The sequence below is a fragment of the Canis lupus genome, chromosome X, assembly GCF_003254725.2.
Source record: "Canis lupus dingo isolate Sandy chromosome X, ASM325472v2, whole genome shotgun sequence".
NCBI lineage: Eukaryota > Metazoa > Chordata > Mammalia > Carnivora > Canidae > Canis > Canis lupus.
In genome coordinates this window covers 76,854,535-76,872,543 of record NC_064281.1, presented here as the reverse complement: position 1 = coordinate 76,872,543, position 18,009 = coordinate 76,854,535, and the positions used below count along the sequence as shown (strand labels likewise).

At 40.4% G+C, this 18,009-nt stretch overlaps 2 pseudogenes; both read right to left on the bottom strand.

Annotated features, from left to right (window-relative positions):
• Positions 1-9,137: 9,137 nt before the first annotated feature.
• On the bottom strand, positions 9,138-15,206 carry LOC112649125 (40-kDa huntingtin-associated protein-like; annotated as a pseudogene).
• Positions 15,207-15,494: 288 nt separating this feature from the next.
• LOC125754722 (elongation factor 1-alpha 1-like) lies at positions 15,495-17,117 on the bottom strand (annotated as a pseudogene).
• Between the last annotated feature and the right edge of the window lie 892 nt (positions 17,118-18,009).

Sequence of the window (18,009 nt, the reverse complement as noted above, 5' to 3'; positions counted from 1 at the left end):
ATAATGAAAATTGGAACAATTGAAATACCAATGGCAGCATGACCAAGACATCACTAAAAAAGACTAAATGATTGCTATTTTAGTGACAGATGGAAGAATATATAAAACTGGGCTAGTAAGGTAAATACTAAAACAGAACATCCTGCAAAATATGCAGAAAAGAATTTGGAATAGAACATGATGGAGAAGGTGATGTGAAAGTATATACAGAGACTGAATCTCATAATTATAGAATGAAATAGTCAAGGTTTTCTAAACTAATCTTTTTTTTTTGCATTTCATTAAAAAGACACGATACTTAGTTAAAAACACTGACAGCCAAATTAGCTGGATATACTGAACAAATGAACTTGCATTACCTTACAGTTCTCTCAATTGCTCTATGAAAGCAGGTGAAATTATATTTTATGATCTAAAAGATGTAACTAAAATATCCTTTGGATGAACAAAAGGGGTAATTTTGACAAATGTGATAAGTGTGAAGGGCTCTTACAGTGTAGAACCAATTCTGTAAGATCTAACCAACAATCATGCTTTCTACAGTATATTAAGTGATGCCTCAAATCTTGACCAAAAAAAACAAACAAAATCTTAACTGTAGAGAATAAACTGATGGTTACCAGAGGGTGGGGGTGGGGGTGGGGGAATGAATAAAATACATGATGGGGATTAAGGAGAGCACTTGTTGTGATGAGAACTGGATGATGTGTGGAAGTGTTGAATCACTATATTGTACACCTGCAACTATAATAATACTGCAGGTTAACTATACTGGAATTTAAAATTAAATTTTAAAAAAGGCAGGGCAGAAGGCATGAACAGAAATTTCTCCAAAGAAGACATCCAGATAGCCAACAGACACTTGAAAAGATGCTCATCATCACTTATCATCAGGGAAATGCAAAGGAAAACTACAATGAGATATCACTTCACACCTGTAAGAGTGGCTAAAATCAGCAACACAAGAAATAACAGTGGTTGGTGAGAATGGGGAGAAAAAGGAACACTTGACACTGTTGGTGGGAATGCAAACTGCTGCATCCACTGTGGAAAACAGTATGGAATTTCCTCAAAAAGTTAAATATAGAACTACTTTGTGACTCGTGATCCAACAATTGCTCTATTGGATATTTACCCAAAGAAAACAAGAACACTAATTCAAAGTGATGCATGCACCCCTGTGTTTATAACAGCATTATTTACAATAGCCAAGATATGGAGGCAGTGCAAGTGTCCATCCATAGATGAATGAATAAAGAAGTGATTATATATATGGAATAATAATTATATTATATTGATATATATTATATATCAATTGATATGTAAGATATAGAATTATATATAATGGAATATTTATTGTATTATATATATAATGGAATATTATTCAGCCATAGAAAAGATTGAAATCTTGCCACTTGCAATGACATAGATGCTGCTAGAGAATATAATGGTAAGTGAAATAATTCAGAGAAAGACAAATACCATATGATTTCACTAATATATGAAATTTAAGAAACAAAACAAACAAGCAAAAGGAAAAAATTAAGAAAGACAAACCAAGAAACAGACTCTTAATTTTAGAGAAAAAATGGATGGTTACCAGAGAGAGGAATGAGGGCATTTGTTAAATAGGTAATGGAGTTTAAGTAGTGTACTTCTCCTGATGAGCACAGGGTGATGTATGGAAGTGTTGAATTACTATATTGTTCACCTGAAACTAATATAACACTGTATGTTAAAAAATAAAATTGAATAAAATTTAAAAACCCAAATTCCCTTAGTTCTTAGGTATGTTGGTTTGAAAAATGGAGATTCAATTAGTTTTTTTTTATTTCTATGAATATTTAAATGCAACTGCAGAAAAGATATAGCAAAGGATTTTATATCTTCTCTAAATTCAAACAAGATTTCATTCACCTATATGCACTTTTGGAAGATAGTACAAATGTAAATTTTGGTAAATTGCACTAACAGTCTATAAATTTCTTTTCAAATAAGAAGATCCTACTTGTTAAATATGGTGTACTAGTTGCACACAACACTGGTACAAAGAGGTGTGATTTACTTACCTGTGACATTGAGACTTTCATAATGAAAATTCTTGTCACTTTTCAGTTTCCTCAAAGCAAACAGTAGCTCTCAGTGAGATTTTTGACTGTATGAAAATAGAAAAAATAGGAGATAGCTTCCTTAGGCATGTGCCCATGAGATGGCCATCAATGTTCCTGGCCATAGAAAATACATTAAAATGTTGGTCAGACATGTTTTTCTGTAATTTGGAGATATATTGAAAATATGAATGGAGAAATGGATTAAATTAAAATAGATACAACTTGGAATAAGTCCAGGTAATTATACTGAGTGAAAAAAGACCATCCCAAAAAGTTACACAGTATCTGATACCACTTATATAATATTTTGAAATGACACAATTTTAGAAATGAAGGATATCTCAGCGGTTGTCAGATGCTAGTGATAGAAGCGTCGGTGTAGGAGGAAGGTGGGTGGAGTCAAAGGGCAATAAAAGGGATCACTGTGGTTTTGGAGCTAATTACTATCTTGAATATAGTGGTGGATGCATGAACCTACACAGGTGATAAAATTGTATAGAATTTAATACACACACTCACACACACATACACATAAATAAGTACAAGTAAAATCGTGGAAATATGAATAAGACAGGTGGATTAATATTCATAGTTGGGTCAAGATATTCTACTACAGTTTTGCAAAATGTCATCATTTTTGCAAAATGTCACTCCACCATTCGGGAGTATGGGAAAATGTAAATGGAATGTCTGTTTTATTTTTCTACAACGACATGGGACTCTATAATTATTTCAGTTGAAATTTCAATTAAAAAATTAGAGCTAGGTAATCCACTGAATGGGAGAAGATATTTGCAAATGACATATCCAACAAGGGGCTAATATCCAAAATATATAAAGAACTTATAGAACTCAACATCAAAAAACAATCCAATTTAAGAAATGGGCAGAGACCCTGATGTTTATAGCAGCAATATCCACAATAGCCAAACTGTGGAAGGAGCCTCGGTGTCCATCAAAAGATGAATGGGTGAAGAAGACGTGGTCTATGTATACAATGGAATATTACGCAGCCATTAGAAATGACAAATACCCACCATTTGCTTTAACGTGGATGGACCTGGAGGGTATTATGCTGAGTGAAATAAGTCAATCAGAGAAGGACAAACATTATATGGTCTCATTCATTTGGGGAATATAAAAAATAGTGAAAGGGAATAAAGGGGAAAGGAGAAAAAATGAGTGGGAAATATCAGAAAGGGAGACAGTACATGAGAGACTCCTAACTCTGGGAAACGAACAAGGGGTGGTAGAAAGGGAGGTGGGCGGGGGGTGGGGGTGACTGGGTGACAGACACTGAGGGGGGCACTTGAAGGGATGAGCACTGCGTGTTATTCTATATGTTGGCAAATTGAACACCAATAAAAAATAAATTTAAAAAATGGGCAGAGGATCTGAAAAAACATTTTCTTCAAAGAAGACATGCAGATGGACAACAGACACATGAAAAGTTGTTCAACATTACTAATTATCAGGAAAATGCAAATTAAAACCACAATGAGATATCACTTTACATCTATCAGAAAGACTATAATAAAAAACATAGGAAGTGACAAGTGGTAAAGATGCAGAGAAAATGGAAACCTTGTGTACTATTAGTGGGAATGCAAATTGGTGCGGCCACTGTGGAAAATAGCAATGACATTCCACAGAAAAATTAATAATAGAATTGCCATATGATATAGAATGTACTGGATAACCAAGTTTTTTTTTCCACAGGGAGGCTGTGAGCATTAAAAGATATAACACCTATGTCAAACAGATGCATGTATAATCCTCTGCCAAGGGTATCTGTGTTCAAGGAATTTCTTATTCCAACTACTCCTTGTCCTATTGGGGATTCCAGGGGATCTGGAGAGGAAATGACTGTCAAGATAAAGGTAAATGGGTTTCTATAGCACTGTACTACAACACCAATAGATAACTCCTTTCACAATCCAAAGAAAGTCTTAATTTCATCCATAGAAGAAGAGTATTATCAGAGAACACTGAACTAAATTCCTCAGGTGTCTAGGGCTTGAATCAAGGAAATAGAACTCATATGGAGAAAGAAGGATGACAGATTCAGCGAGTGTGAGGCTGCTTGTGAATGGGTAGTGTCCTAAGGACTGTGGGATTCACTCAGCAGCATTTAGGGTATATTCCTCTTTATCCATGACCAGAACACTTGACAGAATTTGGGAGTTGTGACTAGGGGTCTTCAGTCCCAGTGCTGAGCCATTCCAGGGTTAGTTCCTTCCTCTTCATGTCCTGCATTATCACATGGGTGCTCACTGAGCATCTGTCACTCTTCACATCTCCAGTGGCCCAGGGGCTGCAAAGGTTATAGCAATAGTTTCACAAGGTCCATGTACTTGCAGAAGTTATGGTAAACCTCTTTAGAACCTCTTTAATGTATAAAAAGGATGAAGGGCTCACTGGAGTAGTCAAAGACTCCCCAAAGATGAGCCGGCCCTGGCACAGTGGGCAGTACTAATGGAAGCTGGATGGGAGGGAGGGAATGGGGAGTCCAGCCTGACTGTTGAAGAGTAGGGGCTCCCAGGTGAGCAGACATGGCTCAAAGGTAACTGGTTGGACACTTCAGGGGACTGAGACCATCCTGGTTTAGGAATAATTGCAGGATTATTATGGATTTGCTTCTTTGTGATATACATGAACTTCTAGGAAGTCTGGGTGAGATCAAAGCCTTGCCTTACCTAGGGGATACTTGGTTAGAGGTGTGTCCTCCTACCTCTACCTCACCACCACCTTTTCTGATACAGGCTAGGGTACTAAGAAGAGCCAGGCATCATTTCTTCCTGCTTTATTTTATTTTGGAGGGATGAGGACAGTGTCTAACCTTGTCTGTTCTAGGTCTGAGGTTCCTGCCTTTGGATATGGCCATTGAAGGGCTAAAGTGCTCACATCCAACCACTGGCTTTCTCCAGCACAGAGGCTACAGGACAGTGGGATGGCAAACGGCTGTGAATGAAGGAAGACTTGGGGATCATTAAGGGCACGATGCCATTAAAACTTTACGAGCAGTTGGAGGGGGAGCTAAGATGACAATGTAGTAGAAGGACCCAGGCTTCCATCATCTCTCAAACATGACTAGATAGCTCTCAAATCATTTTGAATACCCAAGAGATTGACCTGAGGACTGATAGAGCAAAGTGTACAACTTGAGGGAGAGAAGAGGCCACACTGAGGAAGGTATACAGAGATGTGGTTTGGGAGACAAATGGATCAGAGGTGCTGTGGAAGGGAGGGAACCCTGGTAGCAGCGAAAAGAGAGAGAAAGAGAGACAGAGAGGAATGAGTGCACAGGGGATGGCACAAGAACAGTTCCCTGGAGCCATTGCTTGGTAAAGTGAAAGGGGTTGATTTTCATGAGTTTTTGCAACCAGCATAGGGCTCAAAGACTGGAGATTTAGTGGTCAGAGGCTTGGCTGTGTTAGAACCCTGAAGGTACTGCCCTGCTCCCAGAGAAAAGGCAGGCAGGCAATGATAAGGCAGACAGTGTGACCTGAGGATCATCTAAGGGGTACAGGTGTTCCTTTTTTTAAGATTTTATTTTTTTTATTTGAGAGAGAGAGAGAGAGAGAGAGGAAGTACACTAGCAGGGCAGAAGCAGATGGAGGGAGAGAGAGAAGTAGACTCCCAGCTGAGTAGAAAGCCTGTTGAGGGGCTAAGTCCCAGGATGCTGGGATCATGACCTGAGCCAAAGGCAGACACTTAACTGACTGAACCACCCAGGTGCCCCAGGAGTTTTCTCTTCTTGGAGTGCATCTGTGAGAGGTGGCATTGTCTTTCCTGGGACAAAAAAGCCAGTGGGCACCATTTCCCTCTCCCACCCCTCAGCATAGGTGCAGAGACACCTGCTGAGGGTGGCTAGCCCAGACATTAGCTGTTTGACATGCTTTGCTCCAAATCCCTAGCCCCTGTACTCTGATATGAATGCCCTTCCTGGTCAAACCTGCATCTGTCTCAGTGAAGTAAGATCTTTATTCAGAAGACCAGTGCAGGGCCTTGCCACACCAAGTCTCTACAATTTGGAGTTTTAAAAGTTAGCAAGCTTGGCTGTGATAGGGCCCAAAGTGCACTGTTATGCTCCAGGCAGGCAAGCAACTGCAACCTGGGGACAGTGTGAATAGTGATCTGATTAATGCTTAGGATGCACAAGGGGAAATTATTCCTTCTTCTGTGAAGGCTTCCTGAGAGAAGCAGGCATGGACTCCCCTCTCTGGAGAAAAAGGAGCAGGCTGGTCCATTTCCTTCCCTTACCCCTCAGCATAAACCAACTTCAATAAACAGCAGAGCAGCCAACACTGGCTGCCTAACCTGCTTACACCACGTTCTCCCCCTCCCAATCTCCACTCTGTTCTCTGTTGGTACTGCTTTTCTCAGGCAGGTGTGCCTAAGGACCAGTATATAGCAGGCCCCTTTCCCAGAAGACCAGCACAACCTCCCCTCCATGCACTACATCTACTGACCAGAAAGCTCTACAAAGCTACAGGTCTATAGGAAATGCTTTCAGGTCTCATTTAACAAGCAGATCAGAATACAACCAGGTTAAAACTCCCCACACTCTGACCAAGGTCCAAACACTGTCTACTGCAGGCAAGGACTGACCTGAGGGAAAGAGCAGTCAAACCACAGCAGCAGAGTGCACACAGCACACACCAGAGACACTTCTTGAAGCACCAGGCCTTGAACATTATATGACCTCTTCTTTATAAGTCCATTACTCACAGGAGCAGGAGATATAGCAGGGTTTTCTAATACACAGAAGAAGACAAAGTCTGAGACAAAATAACAAAATAGAGGAATTCATCCCAAAAGAAAGAACAAGAAAAAGTTATGGTCATAGATGTAATCAAAACATATAAGTAATATGCCTGATGCAGAATTTAAAGCAACAATCATAAGGATACTAGCCGGGCTTGAGGAAAGCATGTAAGACATCAGGGAGACCCTCACTGCAGAGATAAAAGAGCTAAAAAATAATCAGGCAGAAATGAAAAATGCAATATCTGAGGTTTGAAATTGACTGGATATAATGACAAGGATGGAAGAAACAGAGGAAAGAATAAATGATATAGAAGACAGATTTATGGAAAATAATGAAGCTGAATGAAGGAGAGAAAGAAGAATAATGGATCATGAAAGTAGACTAGAGAACTCAGTGACATACATAATAACATTTGTATCATAGGATTCCCAGAAGAAGAAGAGAGAGAAAAGGGGGAAGGTTTGTTTGAGGAAATAATAGCTGAAAATTTCCCTCATCTGGGGAAAGAAACAGACATCCAAATCCAGAAGGCACAGAGAACTCATTCCCATAAAAATCAACAAAAGCAGGACAACACCAAGACACACTGTAGTTAAATTTGCAAAATATAGAGATTAAGAAAAAAATCCTAAAAGCAGCAAGACAAAGGAAGTCCCTAACTTACAAGGGAAAGCCTATAAACTTAGCAGCAGATCTTTCCACAGAAACATGGCAAGCCAAAAAAGAGTGACATGATATATTCACTGTGCTGACTGGGGAAAATCTGCAGCTAAGAATACGCTATCCAGCAAAGCTATCATTCAGAATAGGAGAGATGAAGAGTTTCACAAATAGGGGCTCCTGGGAAGCTTAGTTAAGTGTCTGATTTGATTTTTGGCTCAGGTCATGATCTCAGGGTCCTGGGATTGAGCCCTACATCAGACTCTGCACTATGTGGGGAGTCTGCATGAGATTCTCTCTCCCTCGCCCCTTTCCCCACTCATACATTCTCTCTCTCTAAAATAAATAAATAAATCTTTAAAAAAATGAGTTTCCCAGACAAACAAAAAATAAAGGAGTTCATGACCACTAAACCAGTCCTGCAAGAAATAGTAAAAGGGACTCTTGGAGGGGAAAGGAAAGACCAAAAGCAGCAAAGATGAGAAAGGAACAGAGAAAATCTCCAGAAACAATAAAAAACAAGTAAAAAAAGACAATAAATACTTATCTATCAATAATTACTCTGCATGGACTACATGCTCCAATAAAAAGACATAGGGTGTCAGAATAGATTTTAAAAAAACAAGACTCATCTATATGCTGCCTACAAGAGACTCATTTTATTTTTTAAAGATTTTATTTATTCTTTTGACACAGAGAGAGAGAGAGAGCATAAACAGTGGGAGCAGCAAGCAGAGGGAGAGGGAGAAGCAGACTCCCCACTGACAAAGGAGCCTTATGCAGGCCTTGATACAAGGACCCTGGGATCATGACCCCAGCCAAAGACAGATGCTTAACCAACTGAGCCACCACATCTTTGGTGTCCTAAGAGACTCATTTTGACATAAAGCCTCCTGCAGATCAAAAGTGAGGGGATGGAGAAACATTTATTATGCAAATGGACATCAAAAGGAAGCCAGAGTAGCAATACTTCTATCAAACAGATTAGATTTTAAATTAAAGACTGCAACAAAAGATGAAGAAGGGCATCATATCCTTTTCTTTTCTCTTCTTTTTGGAGCATCAGAACAGCTTTATTATGGATTTAGGGCTGCAGAGACAGTGTATGTAATCAAATGATCCCCAGGAATATGTATGGGGTGGATGAAACAAAGGAGAACTTGGGTGATCACATCGATAGACACTCGCCTATGCTAAGAAATCAGATCGCTGATAAAAAATCGTACTTAGAGCTGTGCAAAATCAAATCCTCCCTTTGCAACAGAGATGTGGGGGGCAGGGGAGTTGGGTGGAAGAAGAGGTAAGAAATAAAGAGGGTTCTTATTTTTATGTGGGCAGTTTTGGGGAAGAGAGACAAGTCCTCCATTCCAATCCCATCACATCGTTGTTTCCCTCCCAGTCATGAAAGTAAGTCTTTGGAATACAGGTAACTTCCAATCAAGTAAATTCTTATGGAGGCAAGAGGGATAAGATAAAGGTAGAACTGCGGGGACTCATGTTTTCTATTCCCTTCCCCCCCCCTCTCCGCTCTAAATGGCAGGGGAGATGCACAGAATTCAGTCACAGGCAAAAAGTTGCTTAGTTCATGTGATTTATCAGATCTCCTGTCCTAAAGGGGAGACAGTTTCTTGTAGAACAAGGTGAAGGAGATGATTCTGCTCAGCACTCAGCAGTGGCCATATCTCCACTTGTAGTGACTTGACTGACAGCTTCTGTGTCCTTTTCGTGGGTAGCCATGACCAAGGACTGGAGCAGCAGGAACAGCTCCTCAGGAAGCTGGCCACTGCTCTCCTGCCCATGGCTGTCAAAAGCCACCCAGGAGTACTTCTCTAGAGTATGGGCATGCTCTGGTAGGAGCTTGGTGGGTGGTGGTTGCAGGAGGAGCAGCAGCTGCACGTGGGACACCTTGAAGCAGGGACCAACACGTTGAAGAAGGCTTCCAGCTTGGTGGGAGTGGGCTCACCAGGTGCAGAGCCAGTGCTTGCATGTAGCAGTGTGGCAGGCAGGACCGGGGCTGTGGGGGCAGCAATCCGGGCAGCATCTTTGGCAGCTGTACTGGTGGCTGCAGAGCTCCCACGCCAGGTGCTGCATGTGTGTAAAGATAGCCAGGACACCCTTGTAGTGGCACACCAGCAGCTGGCAGGAGGTGGCATCACTCAGCCCCTGCAGTGTGGCCAGGGGCAACTGCGGGAGGTGCAGCTGGACAGTATGCTGGAAGTGGTTGGCGGCGACGGGCGACCAGCTGGCCCAGCTTGAGGTGCAGGCCCACCGCACTGCATAGAGCCCTGCAGCAGCTTTGCGTAGGCAGGGGGGCAGATGAAGTGCTGGCACAGGTTGGGCACCTCCAGCAGGAAGAGGCCCGCGGCCTTTGTCAGCACCTGCGCTTCCCTGGCTATGGAAGAGTGCCTGTTGGCAGTGCATCACAGCCAGCTGGTACCAGGCTGGGTAGGGCAGGCAGTCCTGGGCCCCACAGCTCACAGGAAGTGCATTGTATCCTAATGAAGGGTAGTATCTAACAATAAGATCTAACCATTGTAAATATTTATGCCCCAACTTGGTAACACCCAAATATATCAAACATTACTAACAAACGTAGAGGAACTCATTGATAATAATATGACAATAGTAGGGGACTTTAACACCCCACTTACAGCAGTGAACAGATCATCTAAGTAGAAGATCACAAGGAAACAATGGTATGAATGACACACTGGACCAGATGGACTTCACAGATGTTCAGAACATTTCACCCTAAAGCAACAGTATACACATTCTTTTCAAGTGCAAATGGGAGATTCTCCAGAATAAATGACATGCTAGGTCACAAATCAGCCCTCAACAAGTACAAAAAGATTGAGATCATACTATGCACATTTTCTGACCACAATGCTATGAAACTTGAAGTCGATCACAAGAAAAAATTTGGAAAGAACACAAATACATGGACCACAAATACATCCTACTAAAGAATGAATGGGCCAACCAGGAAATTAAAGAAGAAATAGGAAATACATGGAAACAAAGAAAATGAAAACATGATGGTCCAAAATCTTTGGAATGCAGCAAAAAAGGTTTTAAGAGGGAAGTATATAGCAATACAGGCCTACCTCAAGAAGCAAGAGATATCTCAAATAAATAACCTAAACTTACATTGAAAGGAGCTAGAAAAAGAACAACAAATGAAGCCCAAAGCCAACAGATAAAGGGAAATAATAAAGATTAGAGAAGAAATAAATGACATAGACAATAAAAAAAACAGTAGAACAGGTCAATGAGATCAGAAGCTGGTTCTTTGAAAAAAAATTAATAAAATTGATAAGCCCTTAGCCAGACATACGAAAAAGAAAAAAGAATGGGGCACCTAGGTGGCTCAGTCTGTTAAACATATACCTTTGGCTCAAGTCATGATCCCAAGGTCCTGGAATTGGGCTCCATGTTGGGCTCCCTGCTCTGGTAGAAGTCTGCTTCTCCTTCTGCCCCTCCCCTGCTTTTGCTCTCTCTTGCCCATGCTCTCTCTCTCTCTCTCTCTCTCTCTCTTTCTCTCTCTCTCTCCCTCTCAAATAAGTAAATAAAATCTTTTAAAAAAGAGAGAATGGACCCTAATCAATAAAATCACATATGAGACAGGAGAAATAACGACTAATAACCACAGAAGTACAAACATTTATAAGAGAATATTATGAAAAATTTTATGCCAAGAAATCAGACAATCTGAAAGAAATGGATAAATTCCTACAAACATATAAACTATCCAGACTGAAATGGAAAGGAATAAAAAAGTTGAACAGATTGATAACCAGCAAAGAAACTGAATCAATATTGAAAAATCTCCCAACAAACAAGAGTCAAGGGCCAGATGGCTTCTCGGGAATTCAACCAAACATTTAAAAAAGAATTAATACCTATTTTTCTCAAACTATTCCAAAAAACAGAAATGGAAAGAAAACTTCCCAACTCATTATACAAGGCCAGCATTACACTGATACCAAAACCAGACAAAGATTCCACTAAAAAAAGAGAACTACAGGTCGATATCCCTGATGAACACTGATATAAAAATTGTCAACAACTTACTAGCAAATCTAATGCAATAATACATCAAAATAATCATTCACCACAATGAAGTAGGATTTATTCCTGGGTTGCAAGTGTAGTTCAATTTTTGCAAATCAATAAACATGATACACCACATTAATAAAAGAAAGGATAAGAACCATATAAGCCTCTCAATAGATGTAGAAAAAGCATATGACAAAGTACAACATCCATTCATGAAAAAACCCTCAACAAAGTAGGTTCAGAGGGAACATGCCTCAAGATCTTAAAGGCCAAATATGAAAAACCCACAGCTAATATCATTCTCAAGAGGGAAAAACTAAGAGTTTTTCCTGCAATCAGGAACAAGTTAGGGAAGTCTATTCTAACCATTGTTATTTAACAGTGCTGCAAGTCCTAGCCTCAGCAATCAAACAACAAAAAGAAATAAAAGGCATCTAAATTGGCAAGGAAGAAGTCAAACTTCCAGTATTTGTGAATGACATGGTACTTTACATAGAAAACCCCAAAAAATTCCACCAAAAAAATTTTCCAGACCTGATACACGAATTCAGTAATGTCGAAGGATACAAAAATCAATGTACATAAATATGTTGCACTTATATACACCAATAATGAAGTAGCAGAAAAAGAAATTAAGGAATTTATCCCATTTACAATTGCACAAAACCCCTAAGATAGCCAGGAATAAACCTAAAGAAAGAGGTAAAACATTTGTACTCTGAAAACTCTAGAACACTGATGAAAGAAATTCAAGACAACACAAAGAAATGGAAAGACATTCCATGCTCATGGATTGGAAGAACAAACATCGTTAAAATGTCTATACTACCCAAAACAATCTACACATATAATGCAATTCCTATCAAAATACTACCAGCATTTTTTGCAGAGCTAGAACTAACAATCCTGGAATTGTTTGGAATCACCAAGGACCCTGAAGAGCCAAAGGAATCTTGAAAAAGAAAAGCAAAGCTGGAGGCATCACATTTCTGGACTTCAAGCTTAATGATCAAGACTGTATGGTACTGGCACAAAAAAATAGACACATAGATGAACAGAATAGAAAACCCAGAAATGGATCCACAACTATATGGTCAACTAACTTTTGACAAAGCAGAAAAGAATACCCAATGGGAAAAAGACAGTCTCTTCAACAAATGTGTTGTGCCCGAGACTGCGAATCCAAGAAACCACCAAGGAGCCAACACCAATGCAAACATACGAGGGTTTATTTGCAAGCTCGAGCTTGGGTCCAAGTATACCCGACACAGCGGAACAGGGACTTGGGCCCCGAGGTGGGTTTCAGCTTAGTTTTATGGGCTGGTCTAGGGGACCTCCCCAAGGGGTGGAGGACTTTTTCAAGTTCTGTTTACATTCTGATATGGGGCTTTCAAGGGCATTGAGCTCTGTTCTCATTCTGATATGGGACTTTCTGCTACTGGCTTGGGCTCTGTTCTCATTCTAATATGGGGCTTTCTAGGACATTAAGCTGTAAGCTGTTTTTTTTTTTTTTTTTCCCTGTAACTGAAGTAATGTAAATTTCAGCTCTTATTCACAGGGCCCTGGGATGGCTGTACTTGTGCTAACGCTGAACTTAAAGTGGAATGGCCTTAATTTTCTCGGCCTCCACAAAATGGTGTTGGGAAAACTGGATAGCAACATGCAAAAGAATGAAACTGGATCACTCTTTTACACCATACACAAAAATACATTTAAAATAGATGAAAGATGTAAATGTGAGATAGGAAACTATCAAAATCCTAGAGGAAAACACAGGTAGTAACCTCTTTGATATCAGAAGTAGCAACTTCTTTTTAGATATGTCTCCTGAGGCAAAGGGAACAAAAGCTAAAATAAACTATTGGAACGTCATCAAAATGAAAAGCTTCTGCACAGCAAAGGAAATACTCAACATAGCTAAAATGCAACCTTCAGAATGGAAGAAGATATTTGTAAATGACATATCTAATAAAGGGTTAGTATCCAAAATATATAAGGAACCTATTAAACTCAACACCCAAAAAAAATCTAATTAAATAATGGACAGAAAACATAAATAGACATTTCCCCAAAGAAGACATCCAGATGGCAAACAGACACATGAAAAGATGTTCAGCATCATTCATCATCAGGGAAATACAAATCAAAATTACAATGAGATATCACCTTATACCAGTCAGAATGGCTAAAACTAGCAACACATGAAACAACAGATATCGGTAAGGAGAAAGGGGAACCCTCTTGCACTTTTGTTGGGAATGCAAACTGGTGCAGCCACTCTGGAAAACAGTATGAAGCTTCCTCAAAAATTTAAAGATAAAACTACCTTGTAATTCAGTAATTGCACTACTAGGTATGTAACAAAAGGATACAAAAATATTGGTTCGAAGGGATACATGCACCCCAATGTTTATAATAGCATTATTTCCAGTAGCCATGGAAAGAGGCCAAGTGCCCATCAACGGATGAATGGATAAAGTGGTTATATACATACAATGGAATATTAGCCATCACAAAGAATGAAATATTGCCATTTGCAATGATGTGGATGGAGCTAGAGTGTATTATGCTAAGAGGAGTCAGTCAATCAGAGAAAGACTAATACCATATGATTTAACTCCTATGTGGAGTTTAAGAAACAAAACAGGAACATAAGTGGGGAGAAGAGAGCCAAACAGGAAACAGGCTCTTAACTATAGAGAACAAACAAGGTTGTTGGAGGGGTTGTGGGTGGGGGGATGGGTTAAGTAGGTAATGGAGACTAAGGAGGGCATTTGCTGGGATGATCACTGGGTATTGTATGTAAATGATGAATCACTAAATTCTACACCTGAAATTCACATTATACTGTACATTAACTAACAGGAATTTAAAGAAAAAGTTTAGGAAAAAATGAAAAAATCTTACCAAGACCAAAACAAACAAACAAATCAAAGAACAACAAAAATGGTATAAGCAGTCAAATAAGATCAATGGGATCCTTATTTAGAAAGATGAGCAGTTTGGGGCACATTCAATACTTTGGGTTAAGGATGATAGGCAGGAATCCCAGGGGCAAGTGTACCTGATTAGTTCTCAGGTTCTGAGGCAAAGTGTCAGGAGCATAGAGTGACACATAAGATCTAGAGGTGTTCCGAAAAAGGCACACAAGCTAGTTGGAAATGAGTGATGGATAAAGGACATCATTATGGCCACTACCCCTGGAGACCTGCAGCTACTTCTGGGGCTCCTGCCCTACTAAGGCTCCAAGATCCTGAAAGGGACAGGAAGGGATGGTCCATCACCTACCACATCAGTAACCTTGTAAAAAGTGCACCTTGTTGGAGGTGTCCATGAACTTGAGGCCTTTGTGCATAATGGATAGGAAAAGAAGTGATGTACAGGGAATAATGCCTCTTCACTGAGCTAAACTCACATGATGTCCACAGCCCCAGGCTCCCTGACACTCTATTCCTAAACAGAGTGTGTCAGGACCCAGAGAAATGAGCAGAGCGGCTGCTTCTGGACCCTCCGGGCTGGACTCCCATTTGCTGCCTTCCGTCTTCCCATGTCACACTTTATCCCATACCATAATCGACCTGCTTCTTGGTAAAGGCATCTACCATTGCATCTGTCTCTTGAAGATCTTCAGCTCAGGAGACCAGATTCTGTGGAAACAAGTACTGACAGGGCTTAGGAAATAACATTGGCACCCAGGGGTGGGGAGGTGGGCAACCAAATCAGGCCATTCTGTTATCAGTGTTTCTTTCTTTTTTTTTTCTCATTAAAATTTTGTTTTAACGGGTCTCCAAATTCTGTAACAGATTTTTGGTCAAGTTGTTTCCATTAAAAAATACTGATTTAAAAAACTAATAACTTAAAACTGCCACACACACACACAAACAAATGGTCCACAAAACATTCTCCTTTCCTTCTGAAGGTTTTATGACGCATTGTTATCATTAACCAGTCTTTTACTATTAAACTTAAATGGCCAATTGACACAAACAGTTCGGAGGCTGTTCTTCCACCACTGATTAAGACTGGGGTGGCAGGTATTGGGGGTAATATTCATTTAGTCTTCTGAGCTTTCTGGGCAGACTTGGTGACTTTGTCATCTCCAGCTGCCTTCTTGTCCACTGCTTTTATGACACCCACAGCAGCCGTCTGTCTTGTGTCACAAACAGCAAAACAGCCCAGAGGAGGATAGTCAGAGAAGCTCTCAACACACATTGGTTTGCCAGGAACCATGTCAACAATGGCAGCATCCCCAGATTTCAAGAACTTGGGACCGTCTTCCAGCTTTTTTCCAGAACGACTACCTATCATCTCCTTTAGCTCAGCAAACTTGCAAGCAATGTGAGCTGTGTGACAATCCAGCACAGGTGCATATCCAGCACTGATTTGGCCCGGATGGTTCAGGATAATCACCTGAGCCATGAAGCCAGCTGCTTCCATTGGTGGGTTATTTTTGCTGTCACCAGCCACATTGCCACGAACATCTTTGACAGATACGTTCTTGACATTGAAGCCCACATTGTCCCCAGGAAGAGCCTCACTCAAAGCTTCATGGTGCATTTCAACAGACTACTTCAGTTGTAACATTGACCAGAACAAACCATGCCAGGCTTAAGAACACTAGTCTCCACTTGGCCCACTGGGACGGTACCAATACCACAAATTTTGTAGACGTCCTGGAGAGGCAGATGCAAGGGTTTATAAGTTGGATGAGTTGGTGGCAGAATTAAATCCAGAGCTTCAAGCAGTATGTTTCCACTGGCATTCCCATCTTTATGGGTGACTTTCCATCTCTTGAACCAAGGCATGTTAGCACTTGGTTCCAGCATGTTGTCACCATTCCAACCAGAAATTGGCACAAATGCTACTGTGTTGGGGATGTAGCCAATTTTCTTAACGTAGGTGCTGACATCCTTAATGATTTCCTCATATCTCTTCTGGCTGTAGGGTGGCTCAGTGGAATTTTGTTAACAAAATTCCCGGGCCATTTTGTTAACACCAACAATTAATTGTTTTACACCCAGTGTGTAATTTTGTTAACAAAATTCCCGGGCCATTTTGTTAACACCAACAATTAATTGTTTTACACCCAGTGTGTAAGCCAAAAGAGCATGCTCATGGGTCTGCCCATTCATGGAGATACCTGCTTCAAACTCACCAATACCAGCAACAATCAGGACAGTACAGTCAGCCTGAGATGTGCCTATAATCATGTTTTTGATAAAATATCTGTGTCCTGGGGCATCAATGATGGTCACATAATACTTGCTGGTCTCAAATTTCCCCAGGGAGATATCAATGGTGATACCACATTCACGTTCAGCTTTCAGTTTATCCAAGACCCAGGCATACTTGAAGGGGCCTTTTCCCATCTCAGCAGGCTTCTTTTCAAACTTTTCTATAGTTCTTTTGTTGATCCCACCACATTTGTAGATCAGATCGCCAGTAGTTGTAGAGTTGCCCGAATCTACATGTCCAAAGACAACGATGTTGATGTATGACTTTTCCTTTCCCAGTTTGGTTTAGGTTTAGCAGTGGTTTTCATGACACCTGTGTTCTGACGGCAAACCCATTGCAAAAAAGGTGTCATCAGTGTTTCTAACCTAAAGACTACCAGGAACACATGTTTAACCAAACAAAGTTGGGTTTTTTCCTCATTGCAGTGGGGAGTAATGTACACCGTGGAGAAACATGAAGTGTAGCAATAATAGGGCAATAGGAATCATTATTACAGGAATTAATATTATAGGATTTGGGCTTGTTTTAGGTGATTTCAGAGAACATTCAAGGAAATGGGGGATTGCTCAGTACGGGGTGCTTTCAAGAACTGGGAGTCATTGTAGGTTTGGGCATATTAATAAGCTTTTCCAGGGAGAGAGGCTTCTTGTGTATGTGTAAGGAAGTAAGAAGAGAGGCAGACCCGAGATTGCCACAGCATGTTAAGGCTGAGGCCCTGGTTAGAGTAAGTGAGGTGTGGCTGTCTGTGCTCATACAATGCACTCTCACATACCTGGGAGTTCTACAGGGGAACATTTGTCATAAATCAAACTTTAAACCTTTTTTCTATTCAAGCTTAGTTTAGTGCTCAATAGAATAGAATGAGTACTTTTGTCGTAGAAAGTTCATTTCCTTTCCATTGTGGGTCCTCATCTCTGTACTTTTCCTAGCTCCTGAAAATAGACTGGCTCATGGACAGGATAAGGATTTCTTTGTATCCACCACATTTGTGAAAACACGTGTGGTATTTAAAGTAGATCTTAGTAGATCAACAATTTAGGCACATTTCAGGCTTTCTTTCAAGATTCCTTATGAATATGTATGAAGGTCACTTAATCCTGGCTTAAATTTACATACTCTGGATGTGCGTTGCCTGTAAGCAAACATGTCGTTTTTATAGACTTTCACTGTAAT